This window comes from Ictidomys tridecemlineatus, chromosome 11 (assembly GCF_052094955.1).
Source record: "Ictidomys tridecemlineatus isolate mIctTri1 chromosome 11, mIctTri1.hap1, whole genome shotgun sequence".
NCBI lineage: Eukaryota > Metazoa > Chordata > Mammalia > Rodentia > Sciuridae > Ictidomys > Ictidomys tridecemlineatus.
This window is the reverse complement of record NC_135487.1, coordinates 11,023,228-11,050,365: the sequence shown is the minus strand read 5'-3', so window position 1 is coordinate 11,050,365 and position 27,138 is coordinate 11,023,228. Positions and strand designations below refer to the sequence as shown.

The following is a 27,138-nucleotide window of genomic DNA, read 5'->3' as shown; positions in this document are numbered from 1 at the left end:
TGGAGCAAATATTAAGGCTGCAAAACGGAGCATGGAGGAGCGACTGGATCAAGCTGTACCTGAAGGTCAGCCTAGGGCTTTGCAGTAACCTCAATCAGTAAGTTCCTCTGATTAGTTGAATTGGGTTTTCTGTAACTTGCAGCTGCTGAGAAGTATCCTAACAAATACAAACTGTTTCAACTACACCCCATAATAAACACAGGGACTGCTTTGACAAGGGTTTCATGACCCTGCGTGTTACCAGAGTAAATTGCCAGAATCAAGGAAGGGACCTACTTGTCCATCAGCCCCCTGGCCCTGACACCTCTCTCTTGGTTTTTGCTCACGTCAAGGTTCTATCCCCAAATGCAAATCTGGGATGAAGCCCGGAGGCTGCTGGGTAGGTGTGCAGGACTATTTAAACCACCTCCAACGGATGACACTAGCCAAGGGGCCCCGGCCAGCCAGTGGCCACCCTTTTGCATCCGCAAGGGGCCACTTGTCCTTCATAAGCAAGTTCCTGTCTTTTGGCCAGCCCTGGTGGATGGGCAGACATTCCACGGGCAACAGCAACTCTTGGGTGGTCAGACTCCTGCAGCGGGCCTTTGGCCTTCCTGTCCCCTAACTGGTCTTACCTATTGAGCACCTTCTGAGACACCTCAGTTTGTAAACACAGCATTAATTCAGAAGCTTCCTGCGGCCTTTGAGTGAGCCCTTCCCCAGCCAACAGAAGTAGAACCAGGCAGCAGAGGTGGGAGGCGGGGGCTCAACTCCCGGCTCTGCTACTTCGGGGCTGTGTGATGCTGGCAGATTGCCAGACCTCTCCATCCTAGGCGGAGAAGTGGCCCACCCGTGGCCTAAGCCCTGGGATCCGTGAGTGGGCAAGAGGAGCTTTGCCAATGTGGTGAAGGGCGAGGTTCTTGAGAAGAGTGGACCCTGGATTATCCGAGAGAGCCCAGTGTAATCCCAGGAACCTTCAAAAGCAGAGAACTGTCCCCAGCCGTGACCAAGGAGGGCGTCACAGACAGGCGGTACTGCCGGCGCTGAGGCTGCAGGCCGGGGATCCGTGCTAAAGAAGGGGTCACCCTCGGGAACTGAAAACCACCAGGCGGCAGACTGTCCCCCAGGGAGAGGGAGGAGGCCCAGCCGACGCTCAGATTCTGGCCCTGAGACCCGAGTTGGAAACTGACCCAGGAACCATAAGACAACAAGTGTGTATCGACAGCCTCCAGGTGCCACCATGTGCTGGAGCAGCTGGGGAACCTGAGGGACGCTGAGCCGTGACCTCCCGGCTTGGGAACGAGGGGCCGGGCTCCCCATCTCCATGGAATCCTGTGAGATCCAGGGGTTGGGAAGCTGGCCCTGAAATCTCAAAGTCCACGGCTCCAACTGAGGCTCACGGCACACCTAGCTCCTCACCTGCCAGGTGAGCCCTTCACCTGTCCCCTGGGTGGCCTCCCCTGCCCGAGGCCTGGCCCGGCACCAGCTCATCTTTCTCTCGGACCTTTGATCTTGAGCCAGGACAACATAGCAAGGATTAGGGGAGAATCTGGGAGGGACTGGAAGAAACTCAGGCCCAGGCCCCAGCCCGGATGCCAGGCGCGGCCTGAGCACCGGGGACAGAAACGAGAGTTCCAAGGCGCCTCCGTGAGTACTCTCTGCTGGCTGTGGGATTCCCAGAAAGGTACTTAACCTCTCTGAGCCTCTGTCACCCCACCCACAAAATGGGGAGAAAAGTTCCAGTAACAGCTGGGTGTGAGGCAGCTCCCGTTCACACCCGTCCCCCTCCCTCTCCCTCCTCCTCCTTTTCCTCCCCCATTTCCCATGGCTCTTTCTCCAGGGGCCCCCATCTTCATTCAGATCCAGGTTAACTCCCTTCTCCAGTTCTTTCACTACCTTTATCCCCAGGGACCGAATAAAGAGGAGGCAGTGTCCCATGGTGGGTCTGAAAGATAAAGCCAAATCCCCGGGAAGCCACCTACCAGCCGTGGGAACCCGGGACAATGACTTCATCTCTCCCGGCCCCCATTTCCTCATCCAAAAACGGGGATAATGAGAGCCTGCCTCCCTCCCAGAGCTGTTGATGGAGCACCCAGCGAATAACCTTGTAAAGCATTTAGCAAGGATCACCCACAGTAAGTAGTTAATAGAGGTTCTCATTAAATTGCCTTTAAGCCCCACCCACTCAGAGAAGGCGACCTAGCCAGCTGGGCTCCACAGCTTATCAATGGCTACTACACGGTGAGGTCTCAGCAACACGTTAGGTCTCCCTAAAGGCTACTAGGATTCGCATTTTGGTGTGTGTGGGGGGGTGCACACTGGCGACCGAATGCAGGGGCACATCCCCAGTCCTTTATATTATATTTATTTATCTTATTTATTGAGACAGGGTCTCGCTAAGTTGCTGAGGGTCTCGCTCTACTGGCCAGGCTGGGATTACAGGCGTGCCCCATGGCGCCTGGCTCATTAACCCCGTTTTTCTAGAGGAGGAAACTGCGCCCCAGAAAAAAAAAAAAAGAAAAAAAAAAAAAAAAGAAACTGCGCCCCAGAGTCACCTGCCCAAGGTAAGCAGCTGGCGCAAGGCAGAGCGGGGTCTGAAGGCAGGCCCCGGGACTCAAGATCTCCACCGCGCTCCTCAGCCTTGGAGGCACGTGCGGGGCTCCTGGGGGTCTCCCTAGGTCGCATGGGGCTGGGGCGTCCACGTGGGTCCACGCAGGACCAGAGTCGTTGGGGTTCCCAGCTCTGCGCTTACTAGGTGCTCGCTCCGTTATTATTGTATCTTTATTTGCTATTAATTTGTATGTGGATCGAACCCAGCGCCTCACACGTGCCAGGCAAGCGCCCTGCCCCTGAGCCACAGCCCCGGCCTCGCTACGCTTATTATTAAGGGAGGACACTGGGGACTTAGCCTCTAACCTGTGCAAGCAAACGGCACAGGTGGGATTTGAACCCAGGGCCAGACAGTACCCCTGCGCCGGGCTGCCGCTCCTCTGGGGCTCCCGGACCTCGCTCCGGGAAGCGCAGGTGCCCGCGGGAACCAAGGGCGCACACCCGCTTCCAGGTCCCGGGAGCGGTGGCTGGAGGACCCCCACTCACACACCCGGCGGTGTGGCCACGCCGTCCAATGGCCTCCCGCGTTTCTTCCGCGCCGGGCGGTGATTGGCGGAGGCGCAGGCCTTGGCGCTGGGGCGCGCGGAACGGTGACTGGGACGCGCGCCTTCGTCACCCTGGGCTGGGATCCGCGCTAATCCCGAGGTAATCCTCCTGCTCGGCTCTCTGTCGTCACGGGTCAGGGCCGGGTCAGGGGCGCCTCGCCCAGTCCCGCTCACACCTTGTGATTTCACCCCCCCCCCCCCCGCCCCGACCCAGCAGCCACCACCGACCCTGCTCCAGGTTCCAAGCCAGGGCGCAAGGGCCCCAGAGCTCTGGTCCAGAGGAGCATTCCCATGTCACCGGTGGGGAAAGAGGCCCAGCAAGGAAGGAACTTGCCCAGGGCCAGCAGAAACCGGGCTTCCCCATGCAAGGTCCAAAGACTGTCACCATCCTTCTGCTCTAGACTAAAAGAGACCTTGGTGGACCACACTGGCGCCCTATCTAGTAAGTGATGAGTGACTTGGGGTCCACGGAGCACCCCACGCTGAACTGGTGAAACAGACAAGTCCACAGCCTGAAGACTTAAGAAGGGAGGGGTGGAATATTCTGGAAGGTATAGAATAGGCCAGTAAAATATGTCTGTTAAACAAATACCCGCTAGAAAGACAGCCCGTCTAGGCTTAGAGCTGTTTTTCTTTCTTTGCTTTTTTTTTTTTTTTGCCCTTTTCTTTTGCAAAATGAAAACGACTACTTTCCATATCAAACACTGGGCTGACTGTTTGCTTACATATTTAATCCTGTGACACAGAGATTGCATCCTCTTCTTTTGTAGTTGGGGAAGCCAAATGGAATCAGAGGGGTTCCTTGACTGGACCAAAGTCCTGCGGCTAGACAGAGGTAGCACCATGATGGGAACCCAGCTCTGTGCTGTGTTCCAGAGGAATTGAACTGAATGGCCCTTGAAGGCTTTTGGACTTGAAGTTCATGGCTCTGCTGGGGTACCTAGTATTTTGAATTGATATTTTTGGTGCCTCAGTCTGTTCCCAACCTCCATGCCACATCATCCCAGATGCCAGCCTGATCCCACGGTCTCCTCTGGGAGGCGTTGCTTTGCAGAAAATCTCCCAGGAAACATGCAAGAGTTTATGTTCCAACAGACACTTGTCCAACAGACACAGTTTTAATGGATGGAGAAAACCCCAAACTGATGCTTGGGAGAACTGGGCAGCTCGATTCCGCAGACCTGTGCTGACGCACTGTGACAGGGGCTGTGCTCAGACCCAAGAGAGAAGGAAGGGTAAGTCACGTCCCCTCCCTGCCCTCTGGCTCCCCGTCTGCAAGCTGAAAGTCTGGCGAGGCCAGAGAGGGCAGAGAGCACAGAGGCCCTGACCCTTCCGGCAGACATTGCTCATGGATCATAACGCACTCTCCTGGTGACACACATCCTGGCCTCAAATAAGGACTCCTAGCAGCTCCAGGCACCAAGGGAAGAGGTGCCGGGGAAAGTGAGACCTCCTGCCCTCGCTGCCCCCTGCCTCCACGGCCCCTGGGATCCCCAGCCCTGTGGTCTCTCTGCTCCAGGAAGGGGTCTTCTCCCATGACGGGGAACGCTGTGGGTAAGCCTTCTGCCACCCCTTCCGCGTGGCACAGAGGAAAGGCACTTAGCAAGTCCTCTGAGGACCTGCTCCTTAACTCCTTCACTGGCTGCTTCCCAGCCCACCCCAGGGTTGCTTTATACTCCCAAAATCACATCTTGGCCTCCTGCCCGCCAAGACCACCTTGGCTCAGGCTGAAGTTAATGCAAAGATTGGACTCAGCCAGACGTGAATCCCAGAGACTGTGGCTTCCCATGTCCCGCATGGTGCTACCTCCAGGCCTCTGCACGTGTACCTCCCTCTGCTGTGACTGCCCTCCCCCTTGTCTGTCGGTGAACTCCTATTCATTCCTCAGAACCCTGCTCAGATGCCCTCTCCTCTGGGAAGTCTTCCTTGCCCTCCCTCTAGGCAGCCTTCCACTTCCGGTACAACACCTGTGCCCTGTGCACATATTTGCCATTTCCTAGCCACCTGCTGACTACACGCTTCTGTCCCTCTCTGGACCATAAACTTCCTGAAGGCAGCCCCATGTCTTACTCCATGGGGATCATCAGAGCCCCGGTGCAGGGAGGGAACTCTCTAAATAGTAGGGTAGCTGTTGATCCAGTCCCGAAGCCTTCCACCTGAGAAGCTTAAAGCCCTGAGCTGCTGGGACGAAGACAAACATCATTATCCCCAATTTGTGCGTTGAGTCAGCTCAGGCAAAAGGACATGCGAAAAGTCACCTGCTTATGCCACTGGCTAAGTCAGGGCAAGGATCTGGAGTCCAGCTCCTCAGCATTCCAAGCCGGGGAATGGCCCTCCCTGGGAGGCGGCACTTGGCATTGACCGCCCTAAGTGCCCATTAGTGGGATTTTGCTACTTATATCCCAAGGCTGGAGCAGTCCGCCCAGGTGGCCCGGGCTGGGCACCCACAGAATCAGCCAAAAGCCTTCTGTTCCTGCAAACATTTTGTAAGAAACCAAGAAACAAAATGTTACTATCCTAATAAACAAGAAGCCCTTAAAAGTAAATGAGAGTGAGAACTCAGTGAAAGTCATGTTGAGACGAGCCTCGGAATTGCAAATCCGCTTGGCAGTCATCAGCTTGGAGCTGCTCCTGTGGGCCGGGTACGGCCCCAGGCATCGGAGGTCCCTGGTGAGCCAGACAAGATGCCCACTCTCCAGGTGGCTGGGTGAGGGGAGGCAGGCGACCAGACAGATGTGGTCGAGCAACTCCAGCTCGGGTGGTCAGGAAAGGTCTCCCAAGGGGACGGAAAGCAGGCTGGCCGGAGAGAAGGGCACCGAGGAAAGCACAGGGCCCAGGAGGGGCCACTCGGTATGAGAGAGGAGAGCGTGGGGGGAGGCGGGCTTACGCCATGACCTGCTTTGTGTATTGGGGTGCGGTGAGCAAGAGCGGGACCTCATCTGTTACACCTGCAAACTGTCACAATTGGCCACTGCGTGGAGCTGACAAAGGAGGTCCCTGTGTGGGACCAGGGGAGCTAAAGGGGACCTGGAGGGAAGCGGAAGCCTGCAGGGCAGGTAGCAAAGCATCCGGGATGTTTGCAGAGTGGAAATGGGTAGGATTGGCCAAGTGTGGGCTGATCGGGGCAAACAGTCAAGGATCGCTTATTTGCATATATATATATGAGGTGCATGTCCCCTGCAACCGTATGTGCAAATATGTCATGCGTGTAGGACATGGCTGCCTCAAACATCTGGGTAGATGGAAGGATTTCTTCTTAGGTGGGAGAAACAGCAGAGGGGGGTCAGGAGCTGGAGGAAGTGTTGAAATGGAAATTGTTCAAATCTGTTGAACTTGAAATCTGGGCCCTGCACGTCGGGCACTGGGGTTCCTCAGCCGCAGCACTGTTGAGGTTTGGGGTTGGGTATTTCTTTGTCTGGGGATGCCCCGTGCATTGGGGGACAGTTAGCAGCCTCCCTGGCCTCTGCTCACCGGATGGCAGTGGCGTGCACCTGCCCACACACCCAGGACATTCCTAGTTGGACAACCGAAAATCTCCCCAGACACTGCCCAGCGGCCCCCGGGGGAGAAACCACTCCTGGTTGCGAACCCCACTTCACACAAACTCTCTCACGCAGTCCTCACCCCCACCCTATAAGAGCAGCCCTGATGACCCTGTTATTGTCACCTTTGTACAGTCGGGGAAACTGAGGCCCAGTGTCAAAAAGAAACTTATCCCAAATGATGGCTTTTGTTTGTTTTGTTTTGTCATTTTGGCCAAATCGGGCTTGCCTGCCCAGCAACCATCACGGACAGCTGTGGACCAGGCAGGTGTGTGGAGGTGACCAGGGCTCAGGGGGGAGCTGGGCTGAAGGTCGAATCTGCAGTTGGGAGCCTCTGGTGTCTGGGTGGGTTATTTCTGTGGAGCTGAGGTTGGACCCAGGGCCTCGAGCATGTGGCAATGCCCTACCACAAGCACCTCCAGCCCCTGGAGGGGACCGTCGGCAGGGGACCGGCTGAGGTGGCCCTAGGAGAGTGTAACATCCCTTTTTCTCTGAAGGACTCCATCCCCCTGTGGGCTGTGCCGTCCCCTCTGAATCACTCCTGTAGGCAAATCCAGGAGGTCACCCTCCTGTGACCGCTCCTCCCCCCAGCTGCGCAGGGCCCCAGCCCCCTGCCTTCCCTTCCCTGATGACACAAAGCAAAACACACAGGCGCAGCCTCAGAGAGAGAGGAGCCCGGCCGCCGATGCTGACAAGTGAAACGCCCCATAAGACAAAGGTCTCTTCTCACCCAGCAGTGGAAAGACCCGTCCTGCTCAGTCCTGCTCAGTGGGGGTGCGGATGCCGGAACAGCCCCACCAGGGGACAGGCGAGTGAGTGACGGCGGCGTCCACCAAGAGGATGGTCAACCCTGGGCTTCACCGTGAACATTTTTCACTGACGTAACTTCAGAAGAATTGCAAGAACGATACAAAGAATTTCCAGATGCCCTTCCTCGGCGTCACCCAGATTCCCCAATACTGACACCTCACTCTGCCCTCCCCTCCCCCTCCTCCCCTTCTCTCCCCTCTCCCTCTATGCCACTATGTAGTTTATTTATATTGTGCGTATTGTTATATCTCACATATTTCGTATATTATATATTTTATTGGTAGCCACACCACTTGCTATGAAGTTGCGGTCACGAGGCCTTTTCCCATGACTTCCAGGTGCACACGCCCAGGGTGAGTGGGACTCTCTTATGGAAACGCAGTCAGTGATCACAAGCAGGAAGTCAACGTGGATGCAGTAGATCATGGATTTTCCTGGGGTCCGCACCGTCTGTCCTGAGGTTTTAGGGAAGGAAAATCCCAGATCGTGTGTGTGACCCAGTCATAGGGTCCCTTTGGTTTCTCTTGCCTTGGAAGTTGCTCGGTCTTGCATGGCGTGACCTTGACCTTCCTGGGGAGCCCCTGCCAGTCATTTCATAGACCTGGAGTCCGGGCTCGGCTGACGCTCCCTCCTGATTAGACTGGGGTTGGGCTAGCGTTGGCAGACCCCTTCCCTTCCCTCCGCCTACAAGGCTGGTCTCTTGGCCTTTTAAGCTTCTCTTCTCCTCCCCCTCCCCCAGTGTCACTTCCAATGTCACCTCTTCCAAAGAGCCTTCGCTGGCCACCCTCTCTGGAGCAGGTCTGCTCTGTGACGCAGCCTGCCTACTTCCTTACCTGTGATCGTGTTGACACACGCCATTTGCGTGGCCTGGAGTCCCTTTCTGTTAAGTGAGCACCGTGAGCAGCTTCCTTCCCTGCCTTGTTCTCTGCCTCTGTCCCGCCGCCCAACACGGTGCCTGGCATATAGTAGGTGCTCAAGAAATGTTTGTTGAACAAGTGAATAATGAGAGTGAATAAAATCAGGGGGTAGAATAAAATAGATGATATCAGTAGGATCCCATTTTTCTGGGGGAGGGGAACATGCCTATGATTATACATCTATGAGGGATGGACTAGAAAGATGTGGTTCAAAGTAGAAGAGTCTTTGGGAGAAGAAGAGGAGAAGGGCAGTTGTTTTTTATTTTTCTCTCTTTAACCTTAGGTAGTTCTTTACTGCTGAATTTTTTACAAGGAGCTTGTATCGTCTTTGTAATGATGGATTCTCTATGGGACCACCAGCTCCCATCCCCCTCCCTCCAGAGCCTCTCTTGATAGTTTCCTGCACGTTCTTGGCAACTGTTCCTCCATGAGGGGCAGAACTGGCGCATCCTGAGGGCAGGGGCGCCCACCCTCCTCCGTCCTGGGCACCCTCCCACCCCTCTCTCCCCAGAGTCTGTGGCTGAATCAGTACGTGGCTGTGTGAACCGGACCCTGGATCCGAGGCCAGTGTGTTGGGCCTCCTTCTGCAAACATCCTGGGCAGCTCACACCCCAGGCCACAGACCCCAGCCCTCTGCTGGCGGCCCCCTCGCGAACCTTCCACCTGGCACACTCCTACTCGCCTCTCAGGACCCAGGTCAGGCCGCCGCCTCTGGGAAGCCTTCCCAGCTCCAAGGGCACTGGCGCCGTCCGCTGCCTCCCTCTCTGCTCGGACGCGGACCTGGTTGGAACCTGCAGCGGGGTCCCCACCAATCAGAGCCCCTATGTTCCTCTGAGTCCTAGGGTCCAACCCAGCACCTAGGAGGCTGCAGGAGTCCTGTGTCTTCTGCCAGCGTCCACGAAACTGTAACAGGGTGAAATCAGCAAGGCCTGGACACACCTGGACACACCTGGACATAAATAAAGTACTTCAGTTGACTCTCAGGGAAAGCCTCCAGAGTCCCCTCCAGGCCAGCTTGGCAGGTCAGCGACCGTTCACATCATAAGCTCAAAACCCCGCGTCAGAACATGGCAACTGCCCCCAAAAACAAACCTGCGACCTGTGAAGAGGGACAGTGACCCTCTCCACCTGCCCGTGAGAACCCTGGGACCCCTCCTCCATCCAGCCAGGGAGCGGCTTCTCCCCGTCCTCCCTGGGAATCCCCCACCCCCTGGAGAGGCCCAGTTGGGCTGCTTTTCCTCGACCTCTGGCCTCCCCCTGCCCGTCGACCATGCTCGATAGCTTTTCCTTTTTGCATAACCCTGGTGCCAAGGTATTGGCCTCTATGCACATCGGGCGGCGAGCCCACCCTGGGTACCCAGGACACCCTAGCCTGGAGGAACAGGGGCTCCCAGCCCTCCCAGAACCCACCACAGCGGCAGCACAGCACCCACCTATTGAACCCTGGGGTGTGGCCCTGGGATGTGGCCCCAGGGTTCAATAAGTGTGACCAAGTAAAAGGACAAATGTGCTTGGATTGGGGTACAGCTGTGAGTCAAAGGGGTGGGGGGAGAAGGCGGAGCTGAAGTCACCCTGAGAAAGCCACCCGGGAATTCTGCAGGGCTCTGGGGCCAGAGGAAGTCCCTGCGGGAAGGCCTGCTCCTTCCTCCCCTCGCAGGGAGGTCTGGTCCCCCTGGGCCGGGCTGTTGCCAGGGCAACTCTGCTTTGTTGCTGGTTGTACCAAAACATGCAGAGTCCTGACCTCTCTACCCGCCGTCCCTGGGGGGGGGGGTTTGCAGCAAGAGATGGAGGACAAGGTCACGTCTACACGTGGGAAAGGAGCGGGCTTGCTTCTGCTTGCTGTAAAAGAAGATGCCCCACACTCAGCAGTCCTCGGCTGCTACGGGCACCCCACTTCCTCCCAGCCTCTCCCAGCCCACCCACCCAGCATCTCCCCACTCAGCCGTTCCTCCTGGGACCCTCCTCCTTCGCCCCACCAGCTCGCCCTGGGAAGGAAGCAGGGAGTCACTGGCTGTGGGCATCCAGCTCTGACAACACTTCAGAGCCCCCAGACCCGGGCAGCTGACACGTTCAAGGCAGGCCAATGGCTGAATCCATTGTTCCTCAGCGTGGGGTGGCAGTGGAACCCCAGAGGTGCGCAGGAGGCGCAGGGAGTTCCGTTCTCCGCGAAGAGGAAGCCTGGGCTTGGTTTTAGTCTTGTCTTTAACACGTGTCCGTGGCCCTCGAGCAAAGAAAGTTCAGATCGGACTCTCCAACCTCTGCCGGGCCGACGGTTCTAATTCAGAAGCTCTGCCTTACTCCAGGTGGATTTTAATAGGAATCTATTTAGGGCAAATGACACTGGTCTTCCATTTATAGCAGTGACCTAAACTTTCCTTCCTAACCTGAGTCTAAAAAGTGAGTTAAAGGTAAAATATGAAGTGAGTAATTGTTCAGGTAGAGCATGAAGGTGACAAAGCGGGAAATGTGTCACCGTTTGAAGAGTGGAGTCACTGATGGTGGAACAGCAGGTCTGGTGACATGGGCAGGGGCTACTGGGAAGTGACCCCTCCAGTACCTCCAATGTGTCCCACCCCGTCCTTCACCGTGATCAGACCACCTGGTGCCTGCTGGTCTGGAGTGTCCTTCCCGGCCACCATGGGAGGGTCCTCAGCGTGAACCGTGTGTGTCTTCTCTGCCTCTGTTTTGCAGCTGGGGCAGTTGGGACCAAAGTGAGAACCCAAAGCCACAGCCCTAATGAAGGTCACCTCTGCCCCATGGGGGTCTACTCCCAGCATCCAGGTGTGACCGGCTGAGCGGGCATCTCTGATGCCACCCGAAGCCCTGTCCTGCCCCAGATCGCCCCAGTTCCTCTCTCAGGAGCTGACGTGGCCCGAGGTGTAGACCAGGATGTCTGTCCTCCTCTAGAGACACGTCAGGCCGGTGGCCTCCCAGGTGGCTGGAATTCTCACCCACAGCCAGCAGGCCCCAAGCCAGCCACCAAACACCAGCTCTCCAAGGAAGCCGCTGGCCACGTACATGATGGAGAAATGTCCTGTTTAGGGGTCGGGAAACCCAACGAGGACTTCACAGCACGTGACGATGACGTGGAACGCAGTTTCAGCGTCTGCAGGTTAAGCGCTGTCAGGACTCGGCCACCCGCACTGGTGGCATTTTGGCGGTGGCTGCCTTCGGCTGCCCTGGCAAAGTTCAGTACAGTGACCCAGACGCGGGCTGCCGTGGCTTTGTGTGACTGCTCAGCTCACTGCAGGCCACCGTGGCACAGCTAGGAGTTGACACAGGCGTGTCCCCCTTGGGCAGCCTCTTGGTTTCTTACCAGTGCACAGCCATCATGTCACAGCAAGGAACGTGCTTTGTTAAAAACTGTGATAAAATACAGGTAACGAATGTTCCATGGTCACCATTGTCAAGTGTGCAGTTCAGTGGCACCAGGTTCGATGCCGTGCACCCACGGCCACGGTCCATCCATCTATCTGGCAAAAAAAAAATCTATCTGGGCCCTTCAACTTCTACCACCCCCTTCTCCCCGTCACCGCCATTCTTGAACTTGACTGCTCCAGGCTCCCCATGTAGCACCATTGGTCTATTTGTGACTATTTCTCGTAGCACAAGTGTCCTCAGGGTTCATTCACATTGTAGCAAGATTCCCTTCCTTCGAAAGGCTAAAGAGTTTTCTAGTCTGCACACACACTTTGTTTACCCATCCATGGCCAAGTGTCGCAGTTTTAAGGCGCCATAAGGGGCGCGTTACTTTGTCATCCAATTAGGCGCCAAGCTTCGTGCTCCTGTGCAACGCCTCTGTATCTGCCCTAAAGGTGACCACGTAGCTTGGTCCACAAGGCCGACGTTTCTTAACCATCTGGCCATTTCTAGAACAAGCCAGCCGACCCCTATTTTTATGTCATCGTGACCACACAGCAGCCAGGGGACTGCGTCAACATGGTCCAGTTTCAAACACGAACTGAAACGCTCCATCTTCCATCTGCCACCTTGTGTGACATGCTCTGTGAATGTGCCGCTGTTCCCTTGCCTTTGCCGTCCCAGCCCTGGAACAGGCCCACAACGCCCCAGCCCCCACCCAGCGCATCCTCTCTTGCAGCCAATCAGCAGCCCGTCATCCCTGAACTCGCTCCTCGTTGGTACCAGCCCGCGGGGAGTGGGCACGGGTGGGGGCAGGGTGGGCTCTGGTGCATGCCTCCAGCCTGCCCCTGCCTTCCGCCCGCCACCTTTCCTGAAATTGATTATAGACTCTCCAAATGACAGGCTCCGAGCCACCAGGCCCCTCGGCACGCGCGGATCGCGGGCTCCTGAGCTTGCCACTGCTCAGGCTTTGAGAAGCTCAGGAGGAAAGGGCTGCAGGGACTCGGACCCCAGTAAAGTTCACCTGAGGGGGACCTGGGGTGTCCAGTCCTGCAGAAGAAAACCCGGTCAAGCCCAGTGAGGCCCGTCTCTAAGTACAAAATAGGACTGGGGATGGGGCTCAGTGGTCGAGTGCCCCCGAGGTCAATCCTCTTATCAAAAAACAGGGGGCGAGGGAGACACTCAACCGTTAAACTGGTGGAATCGCTTAACCTGGGTACCTAGAGCCTCGGCTCCTCAGGACAAGGGCTGTCAGAGTTCTGGGGGCGGGAGCTTACAGACGGCCTGCGCTCTCTTCCCACCCAGGGCATGAGCCCTGACCCCCGCCCAGCCTCCCCGCCTTCCTGACCCCTATCTGAGGACCCCACAGGCTGTGAGCTGCCTGCAGCTGCACCCTGTCCTCTGGCCCCTGGCAGGTGTCGGGGTCCCCCGCAGTGTGGCCCGCCTCCCATCCCCCTCTCCTTCAGTCCCGCCGAGAGCACCCCCAGGCTTCAAGTTGCTCGGGGGTCTCCTCTGTCCACTGGCCCTTCCTTTCTGTCCTCACCCCCCTCCTGTGGACAGGCTAGCCACTTGTCAAACGTCACCTCCACTGGGATGTGTCCCTTCCTTTCCCTGAGCAGTGGTCACAGCCCTGTGTCCACAGGGCCACTCACCTGCAAATCACAGCCGAGTGGCAAAGGGGGAGAACTAAAGGGCCCTGTAAGGCTGCTGCGGGTGGGCGGGGGGCGGGCGGGGGGCAGGACACGCCCCGCCGGGAGCCCCACGCGGGAGACGGGCTCCGAGAGCATGCGCTGAAGATCTCCAGGGCCTGCAGGCTCCAGGGTCCTGGCTGGTGGCACCGGGTGCCGTCCTCCACGGGCACCTACAGAAAAAACCACAGAGAGGAGCCGGAGCCCAGGAAGCAGAGGGGACGCAGCCCCCGGGGAGGCACCCGTCCAGGGCCACCAGGAGGAGGGTGGGCTGTGCCTGCCAGAACCCTCAGGTGGGGTTGGAAGATGAGGGTCCAGGGCTGAGTGACTGGAGGGACGGGGCCAGTGCAGGAATGAGGTCGCTTATCTAACCTGCTGGGGGTTACGATCTCTGCTCAGAGAGAAACTCGAGGAAAGCAAGCGAGGAAGAGCATCGTGCGTTTATGGATCACGTGGTGCTTGCTGGGTGCTGTGCGGAACATTCCACGTAGGCTGGTTCCGTCCACATCCAGGTCCTGTAGGGAGGCTGAAGTGGAGCAGACGAGCCAGGTGGACCTGGGTCCAAATCCCAGCTCTGCTGCTTCTGGCTGTGTGTTCTCAGGCAGGTTACTTCCCCTCTCTGAGCCTGTTTCCTCATCTGTAACTCGGTCAGGGGTCGGGGGTTAACAAGAGAATAGCACGCAGCATATTTAGTAGGAGGTGTGATGACACAGGAGCTTTCCTGGGAAAATGAAGACCCAAAGAAGCCGCTACACCTGGGTGGTTTTGTGCTTGGTTTCTCGGTAGGACGGAAGACAGGATAGTGGACAGGACGGGTGGGACAAAGCCAGAGTGGCCGTGGTGTGAAGCCCCGGGTGTACGTGCCACTTCCCCATACTGTGATCATGAGCAAGACACGAAATCAATTGTTGGACCTTACCTTCAGGCCCATGAATGACCTCTCTCCTGACCTGACAGGTCCCAGCAAGCTGACGTTCAACAGAGAGAGTCTTCTGTGACGGTGACTTCAGGGTGTGAGGCTTCATCCCTGTGTGGAGCGTGTTGAGCTTCACGTAGCAGAAACACTAACCCCAGCCCAGTAAATCAACAGAGATCTGTCACCAAAAGCAGAGAAGAAACAACCCGAGGTAGGTGAGGATTAGCATGCCAAGTGACCAACACAAAGGACAACGGGAAATACCCTCCCAGATCATATCTCTGGGGATGGAACCCGGGGGTGCGCTACCACTGACTCATTTCCCCGGCCCTTTTTATTTTTTTTTATTTTGAGATGGGGCCTTGCTGAGTTGCTGAGGCTGGCCTCCAACTTGTGCCCCTCCTGCCTCAGCCTCCCCAGGTTGCTGGGATGACAGGCGTGCGCTCCCACACCTCCTTCCTTTCTCTTGATAAGATCATCTATGCTTCGCTTTGACCTGCCCTCAATTCCCGCCTGTGACCACATGGAGGACCCTCGTGGTCTGAGTTGAGGTCTGCCTCCTGTTGGGAATCTCCCCGGACCCCTGCCCAGTGAGAGTTTGAGGAAGAGTGGAAAGTCGTGGGGAAACGATTGGACTCAGCCGGGGACACTTAGCAAGGTACAGGGCGCCCCCCACACAAGGCTCACAGGACCCACTTCAGAGCCCTCCTGGCCCCTGCCGTTTCCCAAATCCCTTCCACTCTCAGCAGGGACGTTGGGCTGTCAGCACTGGACGATTTTGACCCATAAAGACGGCCATCTCATGTGGCTCCCCTCAAAGCCTCGGCTGTTCCCCAGAGCCAGCCCAGCCTGCAGCCCCTGGGGGCCCTGCCGACTGTCCACCGCGCTGCCCACGCCCCAGCTCACGGTTTTCTGCTCAAAGAAGAATCTGGAAGGTTCCACACAGAGGGTTGGGTCTTCCCCGATCCCGTGAGGGGTCCCACCTTCTTGGTGGCTGCCGGCCAGGAGGAGGAACGGGCTCAGGGTTGATGGCAGGTCCCTGCACGGATGGTGGGTCCCTTCGGATGCGCAAGGGCGAGCCGTCTCCGCACGTGGAACCCGCAGACAGACGTCGACGGATCCTGGCGGGCCTCTGCTGAGGGGCACCCATTAGGAGGTTGGTGATGGTGGAAACTGGGACCCTCGGGGGTGGGCCACCCAAGGAGTCCTCTAGGTCCAGGGACTCGGAGGCCGAGGGGGAGGAGGGAGACAGAAAGGAAGCCAGTCCTGTAACCAGCCAAAAGTGGAAGGCCAGCAGGAGGACCGGAGGTCCAGACCCGCTTCCCGCCCCAGAGAGGCACTTACAAACCCCGGGGGCCGCGTCTCCCAGCTCCTAACCCCGGGACCCGGAGCAGAGGGGACAAGGCTAAGTGGCATAGAATCGTCTCCGTTGGCCTCCGTGGTGCTCACCCGCTTCACGGCAACCCCTCTGTTCTGGCTGCTTCTCCACGCACACTCTGACCGAATTCAGAGGCTCCCCCCGCGCCCCGAGGCTCCCGGGCCTCTCGGGAAGAACGGCAGAGCCATCGCGGGAACTGGGGACAAAACACGCCCTCTGTGTGGAGGCCTTCCCAGGGCCGGACACTAACGTCCACGGCTGGGATGAGGGACACTGTGGCTCTGTCCACCGAGGGTGCCCTGGACCAGCCATATCCCGCGAGAGGGCCGCCCCTCCAGTGAGCAGCAGAGGTGGAGACGGAGAGATGGTGGCAGCGAACACGAGTCCACAAACCAAAGCCAAACTGGGAGGACCCCTCCAGTGTCCAGGAGACAGAGGTGGGCGCAGGCACGGATCAAAGGAAAACAGACAGACGACCTGATGCCACCCCCAACTGTCATGGAAACCGTGGCCAAGGGACAGGAGGCTTCAGGCCTTCCCTCCCAAGAAGGGACAGGGGCTAGAGGAAGAGTCACCCCCAGACACATCCGCTCCGCAGTGGCCACCAGAGATGAGGGAGACCATGCACGCACTGGCTACAGTGACCCCAGTTCACCCCACCCGTGGTCCTGGCACGTCCCCTGGGGCCGCAAGAAAGCAGACGGAACCGGCGGGTGACAGTGGGTTACAGGGGATTAAGTAACACAGCCACAGCGCCCCGCGGGGAACCCCGACCGCACCAGACCTCGCTGACCCCCTCCTTGGCAGGGACACGGCCCTGAGAGTCCCCTCTGCCTCCACGGCGGAAGCCAACAGTGGACAATGTCCCCTCAGGGATGCCTCCAGAGCCCCACCGCGTGTCCCTGTGAGGTAGCACCAGATCCGGGAACCAGTCCCCACCTCCACTGGAAAAGCCACCCCGTCCTGCAGGTGACACTCGGTCCCCTCTGCGTCTGCCAGGGCTCAGGGAGGCTGCGCCCACGCGCTTGACTCACCCGCAAGGAAGAGGACGGGGCGTGAACCCGACCAGGGGCAGGCCCCCGCTTATCAGAGAGGTGCTGGGGTGTCGTCTGGTCGGGTGAGTTAGATCAGGGTGAGGCCTCGGGTGACAGACAGCGGGCGTGTCCTCTTCCCGTCACCCAGAGGCAAACGCAGCACTCTGTGGAGCTGCTGGGTTATGGGGGGCCTTCGTCCCCCGTGGGCCCAGTGACTGCGACCCCTGTGTAATTTGTGTAGGAGGGGACAGCGGGGGACTGGACCGGCTGGCACACTGAGGCATTAATCAGGACAAATGGACAGCAAAACAGGCCCGAGCCCTGGGGACACGAGACCCGTGGAAACCTGCTGGGCTTACCGCCCACGTCACTCTGGACGCCTGGGGACGGGTCTTGAAGTAGGACGACGGGATCTGGGTTCCTCTGTGTGGCTGCGAATCAAAGGAAGCAAAGAAAAGGAGGTGACCTTGAAGAGCCAGGGCAGATGGCTGTGCGACCTCAGGGGTCCAGCGAGGAGCCCGTGTGGGAGACCTGAGTCCCCCCGGCTCAGTGCGGAGTAAAAGGCCACTCAAGCCGCGTCCCGGGTGGCACACCACAGATGGGGCTTATGGCAGTGGGTGGAAGGACACAGACCCCCAGTAGACTTTGGTCACAGTTAGGAAGCGGGTGGAGGAACTTGGCCCACAGAGCCCGTCACCAAGGACACCCCAGTCGAGGTCATGGCCACCGACCCATCTGTGGATGGCTACAGCAAGCAGCCAGGGCCCCACGACCGGGGACAGCTCAGCTGGCAGCCACCGTGGGCGGGCAGCTCCGACAGCCAGGAACGGAGACCCCTCATCTCCAGCCGAGGACCGCAGCAGCGCCTGGGCCCGCCACACAGGAGCAGGAGGGGACGAAATGCCAGGAGCCACACCTCCACCTCAGGTCACCCCCGCACTGATGGGTCAGCAGGAGGAGAGCCCGGCGTGGAGAGCCGTCGGGTCCCCTGGTGGCGGACGGAGGCTCCGCAGGCTGCAGAAGGACCAGGAATGGGCGGTCACTGCTCACGAAGGCCACTGACGGCACGCACACCGGCCATCCAGAGGACGTGGGTGGAGGACAACGGCAGGCCTGACGGGGAAGACAGGTGGCGCTGGGTCCAACCACAGTGTCACACGGTGTGGCACACGACTGCCCGTCGCCCTCCCGTTTCCAGGAAGTGACAAGACCTGAGGGAGCCCAGCACAGGAAATGGCCCCTCGGCCTCCTGACAGATTGAAGATGCGGGTGGAGAGATGGGGGGGGGGGCTCTGACGGGCTGGGACTGCCCGCCAGGGTGCCCAGTGTCCCTGCTGCCATCAGGAACCGTGTCGCCTGCTCTCAGCACCACCCACGATGACTGATGCCACGGAGGAGTGTACCCAACACGGCCGACCCCCTGCAGCGAGGGCAGAGAGACTCCCTCGAGGCGCTGACTTGGGGACACGGCTTGATGCAGGTGGTCCCAGCCAAAGCCCATCAGACGGCAGCTACGAAGGGACTCATCCGGCCTAGCGCCACGGAGGGCACCCACAAGGGCCAGGGATCTCATGTCACAGCCACGCCACACCTCAGCGGGCGCAAGACCAGGGCACAGCGTGGACTCTCCAGCTGCCACCCAGCGCAGCAGGAGCTGAATGACTCTGCAGTCCCTGGGTTCACTTCGACAAGAACTGGCCCTCCCCAGGGGGCAGCCACCGGGTTACAGAGACAGCTCTCCGCGGGTCCCCAGCATGGTCGCGATAGCAGGACGGCAGGCTCCGCGCCGAGCCCCTGAGAGACACGGCCAGTTCCACAGGGAGCTCCTTCCCTCCGTCCAGTGCTTTCCCTCCTCCCTGGACATGCGGCCCTCTGGACGGCCCACCTACCTCCCCACGGGACAGGACGGTGGACGTGGGGATGGCCTCAGGTCCCAGCCCCAGTTCTGTCCCCCTCACCACGGCTTACCATGAGAAAGGTGGCATCCCCAAACAGATGGCACTGGAGACGGTCACCACTGCCCAAGGCAGAGTGTGTGTGGTCTTGGGGACAGAGGACGCGTCTGCCTGACAAGGCGCACAGGGACACAGCCTCCCGGGCTCCGGGTCGGTGCTACCAGCGGGGACTTCCTTTCCTCCCTCCTGGCGCCGCGTTTCCTCTGCTATTTTAGTGACTGGCGCGGGTGGCGCCTGCCCTTGGTGTGGCTGCTGTGATGTGGTGGCAGGGTGCCTGAAGAGCTCCGCAGGGGACATGGGGTGGCACGAGACTGAGGGACAGGCAGGTGGTGTGTCGGGTAAACGCCGTCAGTTCCTGAAGGCGAGGAGAGGACTCCCAGGACCCTGTTAGGCAGCAGGAGGGACCGGCCCCTTCCCTCACCCCCGTCTTCAGGGGCAGAATGGCCTTGGCTGTGAGGACAGCCACACGCACAGAGGTCACAGAGGTCGTGCCGCCTGCTCTGTGGATAGTTCTCCTGCTGGTGGGGTCGGTGCAGCCCTCCAGGTTGTCCCTGCCGCCCCCAAAGAGGGGCGTGTGAGCAACAAAATGTCCAAACCCTGTCCCTTGAGCCCCCACGTTCTCTCTCTGGGATCAGTGAACAGTACACTGGGTCCTCCTTTCCCCATGGCGCCTCCTTCCCACCGGGCGGAGAGCAGAATCGTGTTGCTGCAGCCGGACCTGGGGCCGAGGCAGCCCAGCCCATCCCATCAGGAGACCCTCCATGCCCCACCTGCCCCCTGCAGTGTCCTGCTGCCCCAGACACCATCGGCTGAGAGACACGTGACAGTGGCAGCCTGGCAAGGGACAGGGGCAGCACAGGGGACAGCAGAGACCCCTGGCAGCACAGGAGTGGGGAGAGCGGGCCTGGCCAGAGCTGGCTGCGGCCTTTCCCAGACTCAGCCCCTCTCCGTACCCAGACTCAGCCCCTCTCCAGTACCCAGACTCAGTCCCTCTCCAGTACCCAGACTCAGCCCCGCTCCATACCCAGACTCACCCCTCTCCAGTACCCAGACTCAGCCCTCTCCAGTACCCAGACTCACCCCTCTCCATACCCAGACTCAGCCCTCTCCATACCCAGACTCAGCCCCTCTCCGTACCCAGACTCAGCCCCTCTCCGTACCCAGACTCAGCCCCTCTCCATACCCAGACTCAGCCCCTCTCCAGTACCCAGACTCAGCCCCTCTCCAGTACCCAGACTCACCCCTCTCCATACCCAGACTCAGCCCTCTCCATACCCAGACTCAGCCCCTCTCCATACCCAGACTCAGCCCCTCTCCAGTACCTAGACTCAGCCCTTCTCCGTACCCAGACTCAGCCCCTCTCCAGTACCCAGACTCAGCCCCTCTCCGTACCCAGACTCAGCCCCTCTCCATACCCAGACTCACCCCTCTCCAGTACCCAGACTCAGCCCCTCTCCATACCCAGACTCACCCCTCTCCAGTACCCAGACTCAGCCCCTCTCCATACCCAGACTCACCCCTCTCCAGTACCCAGACTCAGCCCCTCTCCAGTACCCAGACTCAGCCCCTCTCCATACCCAGACTCACCCCTCTCCAGTACCCAGACTCAGCCCCTCTCCATACCCAGACTCACCCCTCTCCAGTACCCAGACTCACCCCTCTCCAGTACCTAGACTCAGCCCTTCTCCGTACCCAGACTCACCCCTCTCCATACCCAGACTCAGCCCTTCTCCGTACCCAGACTCAGCCCCGTACCCAGACTCACCCCTGTCCAGTACCCAGACTCAGCCCCTCTCCAGTACCCAGACTCACCCCTCTCCATACCCAGACTCAGCCCCTCTCCATACCCAGACTCACCTCTCTCCAGTACCCAGACTCAGCCCCTCTCCATACCCAGACTCAGCCCCTCTCCATACCCAGACTCAGCCCCTCTCCATACCCAGACTCAGCCCCTCTCCATACCCAGACTCACCCCTCTCCAGTACCCAGACTCAGCCCCTCTCCTGTACCCAGACTCAGCCCCTCTCCTGTACCCAGACTCACCCCTCTCCATACCCAGACTCACCCCTCTCCATACCCAGACTCAGCCCCTCTCCATACCCAGACTCAGTCCCCTCTCCATACCCAGACTCAGCCCCTCTCCAGTACCCAGACTCAGCCCCTCTCCAGTACCCAGACTCACCCCTCTCCAGTACCCAGACTCAGCCCCCTGTCCAGTACCCAGACTCACCCCTCTCCAGTACCAGTGTGTGACTCTATCTTTGCGTGGGAGATGGCAGGAGCCAGGTGCATGGCCACGTGCACCTGTGTTGGCCCAAGTGTGGCCCCGTGGGGGGGTGCGGGCGTGGGAGGTTGACAGTTTTGCTTTTCGTGTGTGTGTTCACGTGTAGGTGTGGGGTGCAGGTGTAAGGGACACCAAGGTGACTGAGCTGCACCCCTGGAGCACAGGTCCTGGGGCCAGAAGGCTCTTGTAAAGGGAAATCCACACTCATGAGGGACAGTCCATCAGTAAAGACGCCCCAGGCCCAGGACAGAGCTGTCCCAGAGACCACCTCACCGCCAGCCCTGCCCACCCGGCGCCTCCTCCCTTGCCGAGAGGCCCAGGCCCTTTCCCTCCGTGGACACCGAGCCCCTGGCCGCCCTCTGAGCCGCACACCCTGGGGGCCGCCCTGTGCCTCACAAGGTCCCGTCACCCCCGTGCATCCCGTCCCGTGGTCTGCCTCTGGCCGGTCTCCTTTGCAGGGCGGCAGCCAGAAAACCTAGGCTGGTTGGAGGAGGGCCACACACACACACACACACACACCCCTCTGCCGCTCTGGGTGAGGCTCGCCCTGCTGGGGGTACAAAAGGCTGGCCGTCTGCAGGACGCTCCCTTCCTGGACTGAACAGGCCAGGTGGCCTCAGAGCGTGGGAACTGGCAGGAGGGGGAGACTGAGCCTGCACACCTGGGGCGTGTGCTCAGGTGTGTGCACAGGTGTTCATGCAGCTGTCGGTGGGTGGGCGCAGGCGTGTTTGCGTGTGCGTGTGTGTGTCGGGAGAGTGGCCACATCGGAGCACAGTCTGCTCTGCAGAGCAGGGACTGAGGCGGCCACCCCTCCCGGGGCCCTGTGCATCCAGGCCCTGCTGCTGCCCCTCAGCTGCAGCCCAGGTGTCCACCCCAAGCCCTGGCCAGAGAACAGGGTGGCTCTGGGTGGCCTGGCTCCACGGAGTCTCCAGGGTCCCTCTCCAGAGCCCATGAGGACCTGGGGCAAAGGCCGTCCTCCTGACCCAGAGACAGCACGTCCTGCCGACCACGTGGCCCCTGTGTTCTCTCCCGGCTCCCCAGGACCACACCCAGAGCAGACACAGTGGGGGGGGTCATGGTGGGACACCACAGGGCTAGGGACACGCCTGGCTTCGCTCCAGTGGCCACCTCCTGACCTCGGGTGGAGGCTCAGATGGAATGTCGGTGCCTAGAGGCCCCTCAGCCTCCGGGGCCAGGGCACTCCCCCATCCCAACCTGCATCCGGAGACAGCCTCGTCCAGGCTGGGCCTCCGTGGGGCGAAGCCCAGCCCAGGTCCAGACAGCCCCAAGAAAACGTGGGATCACACTCCGCTAGGAGGCCACCAGGGACATCCCCACATGAGGAAGAACCAGTCTGAGCCAGAAATGCCCAGGGTGGCTGGTGCCCCTGTACAGACAAAGAGGCCCTTCCTTTTATCCAGGAGGGGGAGGGTACTGGGGACTGAACTCAGGGCACTTGGCCACTGAGCCACATCCCCAGCCCTATTTTGTATTTTGTTTAGAGACAGGGTCTCCCTGAGTTGCTTAGCGCCTCGCCATGGCTGAGGCTGGTTTTGAGCTCACGATCCTCCTGCCTCAGCCTCCTGAGCCGCTGGGATTACAGGCATACGCCACGGCGCCCGACTGAGGCTCTTCCTTTTCCCCTCTGCAGGTTCCACATCCAAGTCTAGGAAACAAACTGACCACAGGCAGATGGACAGGAGAAAAGGAGCTCAGGGTATCGCCCGCCCCTGTGCACAGGAGCCGCACAAAACATGAGACTCAAGGAAAGGCCAGGAGTTGAAGTTGGACAGCTCCCTCGGCTTCAGAAAGGAATGGGGACCCGGGGCACATGGGGGAAGAAATGGTGGCCAATGAAGACTGTGACGTTGCCCACCGAAGTCTCACGGGCAGCAGTCCTCAGAAGAGGCCCTGGACTCTGGACTTCACCAGAGGCTGCAGAGGGCAGGAGGCCACGTCCCTGTTGGTCTCCTTTTCTGTCACTCTCTGACGGATGGGTGCCTGGGAGGGGGTTCATGACAATCACCTCCCACTGGGGGAAGCATCTTTAAGGAGATAAGGGCAATAATTCAGAGAAAGCCCGCTTCTCCCTTCTGTCCTGGGAAGGAAGGGAGCCTGAGGGGGGCGTGTCCAAGTGACCTTGGTCCCCAGGTGGCCCCTTCAAGGTCGGCTTGCCAAACTGCCACACTTGGGGTTTCACTTTTTGAGCCTTAGAATCTTCCAGAGGCAGCATTCCCCAGTCACGTCCCCAGTGGTGGAGAACTCTGCTGGGAAGAGGCAAAGCTGCCCCCTGTAGCACCCGTCCATGTTGGTCCCTCCCTCGGGTCCTGAATTCACTCTCCCGTCTGTTCACCCAGAGGGCACCGGCCATGGGCCGACCCTTCCCTGGGCACCAGGGATACAGGGTGAGCAGGTCAGAGACGGGCTGAATCCACGCGGGCTCACGGCGAAAACGCTAAATGACAATCATGGTCACCAATAAATACGGTTGCCCATAACCACAGGGTGCCCAGCTAAAATGTGCATTTAGATAAACAGTCAGTGCTTCTCTGAGCCCCCACGTAGTATTTGGGACCTGGGGAACTTAGTGTTATCTGAAATTCAAGTGTGACTGGGCGTCTTGTATCTATATGCCTACGTGAGGCATGTTCAGCTGGTGACGACAATCCAGGCAAGAGAGCTGTGGCAGGGAGGGTCTTCTTTAGCCTGGTGGTCCCAAGACAAGACCTGGGTGGGCAAGAAGGCCCCGCCCCCAAATCCACCTGTGCCTCAGCCCCACCCGTGCCCCAGCTCTCAAAGCTGTATTCTGACTCCTTGTCCCTATAAAATCATTAGATCTGTCCCCAGAAGCCAGACAAAATCTAGGGAGACTTAGCTGACTGTCATTTAAGCTCCTACAAGCAGGTGGCCCCCAACAGATAGGAAATCTTTGAACAGAATTCAGAATAGAATCAAGCAGGGAATCCGTCTGTTGAATCCACAGACGAGGTAAAGCCACTTGGGAGAGCATCTCGTCACCCTAAACCTTCACTGAGAAATGGGGAATTCGCAGGGTGAACTCAGGGCACCTGGGCTGTGTAACCACCCCCTTTGCAGATTACAAGAAATCCGGCTTCAGTAACTAAAAATAGGGCTCAAGCCCCATCAAGATCCTGGCCAAGACATGGGGACCTCAAAAGTGGTTTAAAAGGCAACCCCAAAATGTACTTGGAGTGACATCGTTGCTTGGCAGATCCGCGTGTTTTAGGAGAATCCACACATCGCAGTTACACATTTGTGTTAAGAAATAATGAACGCAGGGCTGGGGGTGTGGGTCAGGTAGAGCCCTTGCCGAGCACACACAAGGCTCTGGGATCAATCCCCAGCATCACAAAAAAATAACATTGAAAAATAAGGGCTGGGCTGTGGCTCAGGGGTAGGGCACTTGCCGAGCCCATGTGAAGCCCTGGGTTCAATCCCCAGCACATAAAAAGAAGCAGATCAAATAAAGGTATTGTGTCCATCTACAACTAAAACAAATTTTTAATTAAAAAAAATAATGAACACAGGTTTGAAATTTTTGCTATTTGTAATTATTTAAAAGAACATGGTCTATGGGAATAACAGGCCATTCTTCAGGTTTTAATTTGAAATACAGAGACGAGTTCTTGATGGATTCAGAATTGGGGTTTTTTTTTAAGTCAAAATTGTGAACCTAAGAAGAAAATCAGAACCAGGAATCTGGGATAGCAGGAGACCCCCACCTGGCTCAGCGTGGTCTGTTGGATGACAGGCGTATCCTCGGGGCTTCCTGAAAATACAGAGAAAGCCAGGTGAGCTGTTTTGCAACAAAAGTCAGTGGTGGAGGGGTCTCTGCAGGAGCTGGCTTGTTGAGGACAGCAATAGTGGGCAGGTGTCCCTGTGCGAGCTTACCTGAAATGTGGAGCCTTTGATAGGTCCTGTGGCCCGTCAACAGGTGGGCACGCAGAGATTTCCTGTGATCACGCCCGTGGCTGCCATGAGGGATCCTGGCTTGATTTTTTTTAAAACATCTTCTTAGTTGTCAATGGGCTTTATTTTATTTATTTGTATGCGGTGCTGAGAATCGAACCCAGTGCCTCACACATGCCAGGCAAGCGCTCTGCCACTGAGCCACAGCCCCAGTCCTGACTTGATTTTGTTAGGGTTTGACCTAGGTGACTCCGTCTTGGGACCAGAGGCCTTTACAAAAGCCTACGACATTTGCCAAGGGTATGAAAATCGTTCTGAGAACTTAAGCTCGCCATACTTAGAAGTCATTAGAATTCTAAAAAAAGATTCAAATGCCTGAGGAAGTTTTCCTAAGGCAGCTTTCTTTTAAAAAGAAAATGAACATATTCGGTGTACAAGTGCAATTTAAAGGCTTTAAACATGTTTCATTGGCTAAGATTATAAATGGCACCAAAATTCAGTTTTATAAACTTAATAATTTAAAAAATCATTCCTAAAGTTGTTACATTCATTTAAAAAATGTTTGGGTGTTTTTTTTGTTGTTTTGTTTTGTTTTGCTTTTGTTTGTTTTTTTCCTAGCCCAGCACAGTGGCAAGCATCTGTAATTCCAGCTGCTCAGGAGGCTAAGACACGAGGCTCACTTGAGCCTGGGAATTCAAGGCCAGACTGGGCAACAGAGCCTCATTCAAAGAGAAAGAAAAAGAAAATTCTAAGCTTTAGAAAAATTTGTATTGTGGTGGTAAAATACACTTAACATAGAATTTACCACCTGAACCATTTTTAAGGGTATTGTTCAGTTGTGTTAGGGACACAGACATTGTTGTGTAACCAACCTCCAAAACCCTTCTGCTCTCACAAAATTAACTCCATGCCCATCACACAACCCGTGCCCCCTCTGTCTGCAGCCACAACAGCGGCCCCCATTCTGTTTTCCGTCTCCATGAATCCGACTCCTCTAGGTGCCTGGTGTAGGTGGAACTGTACTGCATTTGTGCACAAAAGAAGATGCTTAACCTGAACTCAAAGCTCAAGGGGCCTGTTGAGCATGAGAGTGGTAAATTGGTAAATGGTTGACGTGTAAGCTGAATGTTAATTTTTGAAAGCCAAAGGAAACCGACAAACTATTCTCAGCACAAAAGCTTCAAGCCTCAGGGGCACCAACCATGCACAATGACACTCGTGTACACAACAGTTATGGAAATTGAAATAATGTCACCCACTGCCACCACGAGGCCCCGGGGAAACCAGACATCGTGATCTCCATTGAGACGCGGCTGGCTTCAGCCTGAGTGGGTGGTCCCTGTTTCCAGACCCTGCCCACCAGTAACAATAGCAAAGCACCTTCTATGTGCCAGGGGCTTCACGCCCCTTCCCCTGTTTCCTCCTTACAACACTCACACACACCGCTAAGGACACTTTCACCACCACATGTCACAGGTGGGGAAATCAAGGCACAGAAAGATACAAGCCGGGCTGGATGCAAATTCGGGAACGGAACCATCTACCTGCCCCTTCCTTCTTCTTCCAGCGCCAACAGGCGGGTGGGCTCCTGAGGCCGGTGGCGCCCCCTGCTGGAATCCAGGCACATGGCGCACCCCTGAGGCTTCTGCTCAGGGAAGAGGAGAAAGGAAGCGCTCCCCACCCCAGATCTCCAGAACCCACCCCAGAAAGGTCTTTACCCTCCCCTCTGCCTCTCTCTAAGGCCAGTCCCACTGTCCCACAGGGCTCTCATCACTTGTCACCTAGAGCACCACCTCCCACCTGCTCTCAGAATCCAGCTGGAACGCGCTCAGGCCCTGCACCCAAGTCCTCCACGGCTCAGCTCCAGACTCTTTTTCTTGTCCTTGCCCACCGCCTGCCCCCCACATTCCCCCACGCCCCCTGAGCCTCACACCCCGTCCTTAGCGGCTATCCTCCCCACTCCCACCTCTGCCCCCACCTGCGGAACTCCCACCCATCCTGCTGCGGTGCGTCAAAGGCCCCTCTTCTCCGTGGCTACCAGTCACCCTTCCTCTGCGCTCCCCCATCCCGACCCCACGTGCCCTGTTTGCCGAGGGCTTCTGTACCTGGGGACTCCCCAGACCCAGCTGCAGCCCTGAGCCCCCCACCCCCGAGGACAGATGCCCCAGCTCCCTTGTCACTTGGCTGGGG

The 27,138-nt window shown here is 58.0% G+C and overlaps 3 long non-coding RNA genes across 45 annotated transcripts; 1 reads left to right on the top strand and 2 right to left on the bottom strand.

The window, feature by feature from the left end:
• Nucleotides 1–852: 852 nt before the first annotated feature.
• On the top strand, nucleotides 853–24,574 carry LOC144367899 (uncharacterized). Of its 30 annotated transcripts, none has more exons than XR_013427494.1 (11): nucleotides 856–1,626; nucleotides 1,888–2,114; nucleotides 3,905–4,369; nucleotides 6,914–6,944; nucleotides 7,414–9,425; nucleotides 11,095–13,744; nucleotides 13,851–14,052; nucleotides 14,409–14,578; nucleotides 14,842–15,025; nucleotides 15,114–15,523; nucleotides 22,670–24,574. It is a non-coding gene; the product is annotated as an uncharacterized LOC144367899 (long non-coding RNA). The 30 variants fall into 30 exon arrangements; XR_013427495.1 differs by having other exon boundaries at nucleotides 7,411–9,425; XR_013427493.1 differs by adding an exon at nucleotides 10,182–10,706 and having other exon boundaries at nucleotides 859–1,626; nucleotides 3,905–6,944.
• On the bottom strand, nucleotides 7,743–19,053 carry LOC120890640 (uncharacterized). 14 transcript variants are annotated; one of them, XR_013427512.1, is made up of 8 exons: nucleotides 18,748–19,050; nucleotides 17,511–17,892; nucleotides 17,139–17,210; nucleotides 15,817–15,941; nucleotides 15,274–15,499; nucleotides 13,824–14,545; nucleotides 10,327–13,624; nucleotides 7,743–10,242 (listed from the first exon to the last, which is right to left on the bottom strand). It is a non-coding gene; the product is annotated as an uncharacterized LOC120890640 (long non-coding RNA). The 14 variants fall into 14 exon arrangements; XR_005734977.2 differs by having other exon boundaries at nucleotides 15,274–15,502; nucleotides 17,696–17,892; XR_005734976.2 differs by having other exon boundaries at nucleotides 17,696–17,892; nucleotides 18,748–19,049.
• Nucleotides 24,568–25,371, bottom strand: LOC120890643 (uncharacterized). Its single transcript, XR_013427515.1, has 2 exons — nucleotides 24,931–25,371; nucleotides 24,568–24,808 (listed from the first exon to the last, which is right to left on the bottom strand). It is a non-coding gene; the product is annotated as an uncharacterized LOC120890643 (long non-coding RNA).
• Nucleotides 25,372–27,138: the final 1,767 nt, after the last annotated feature.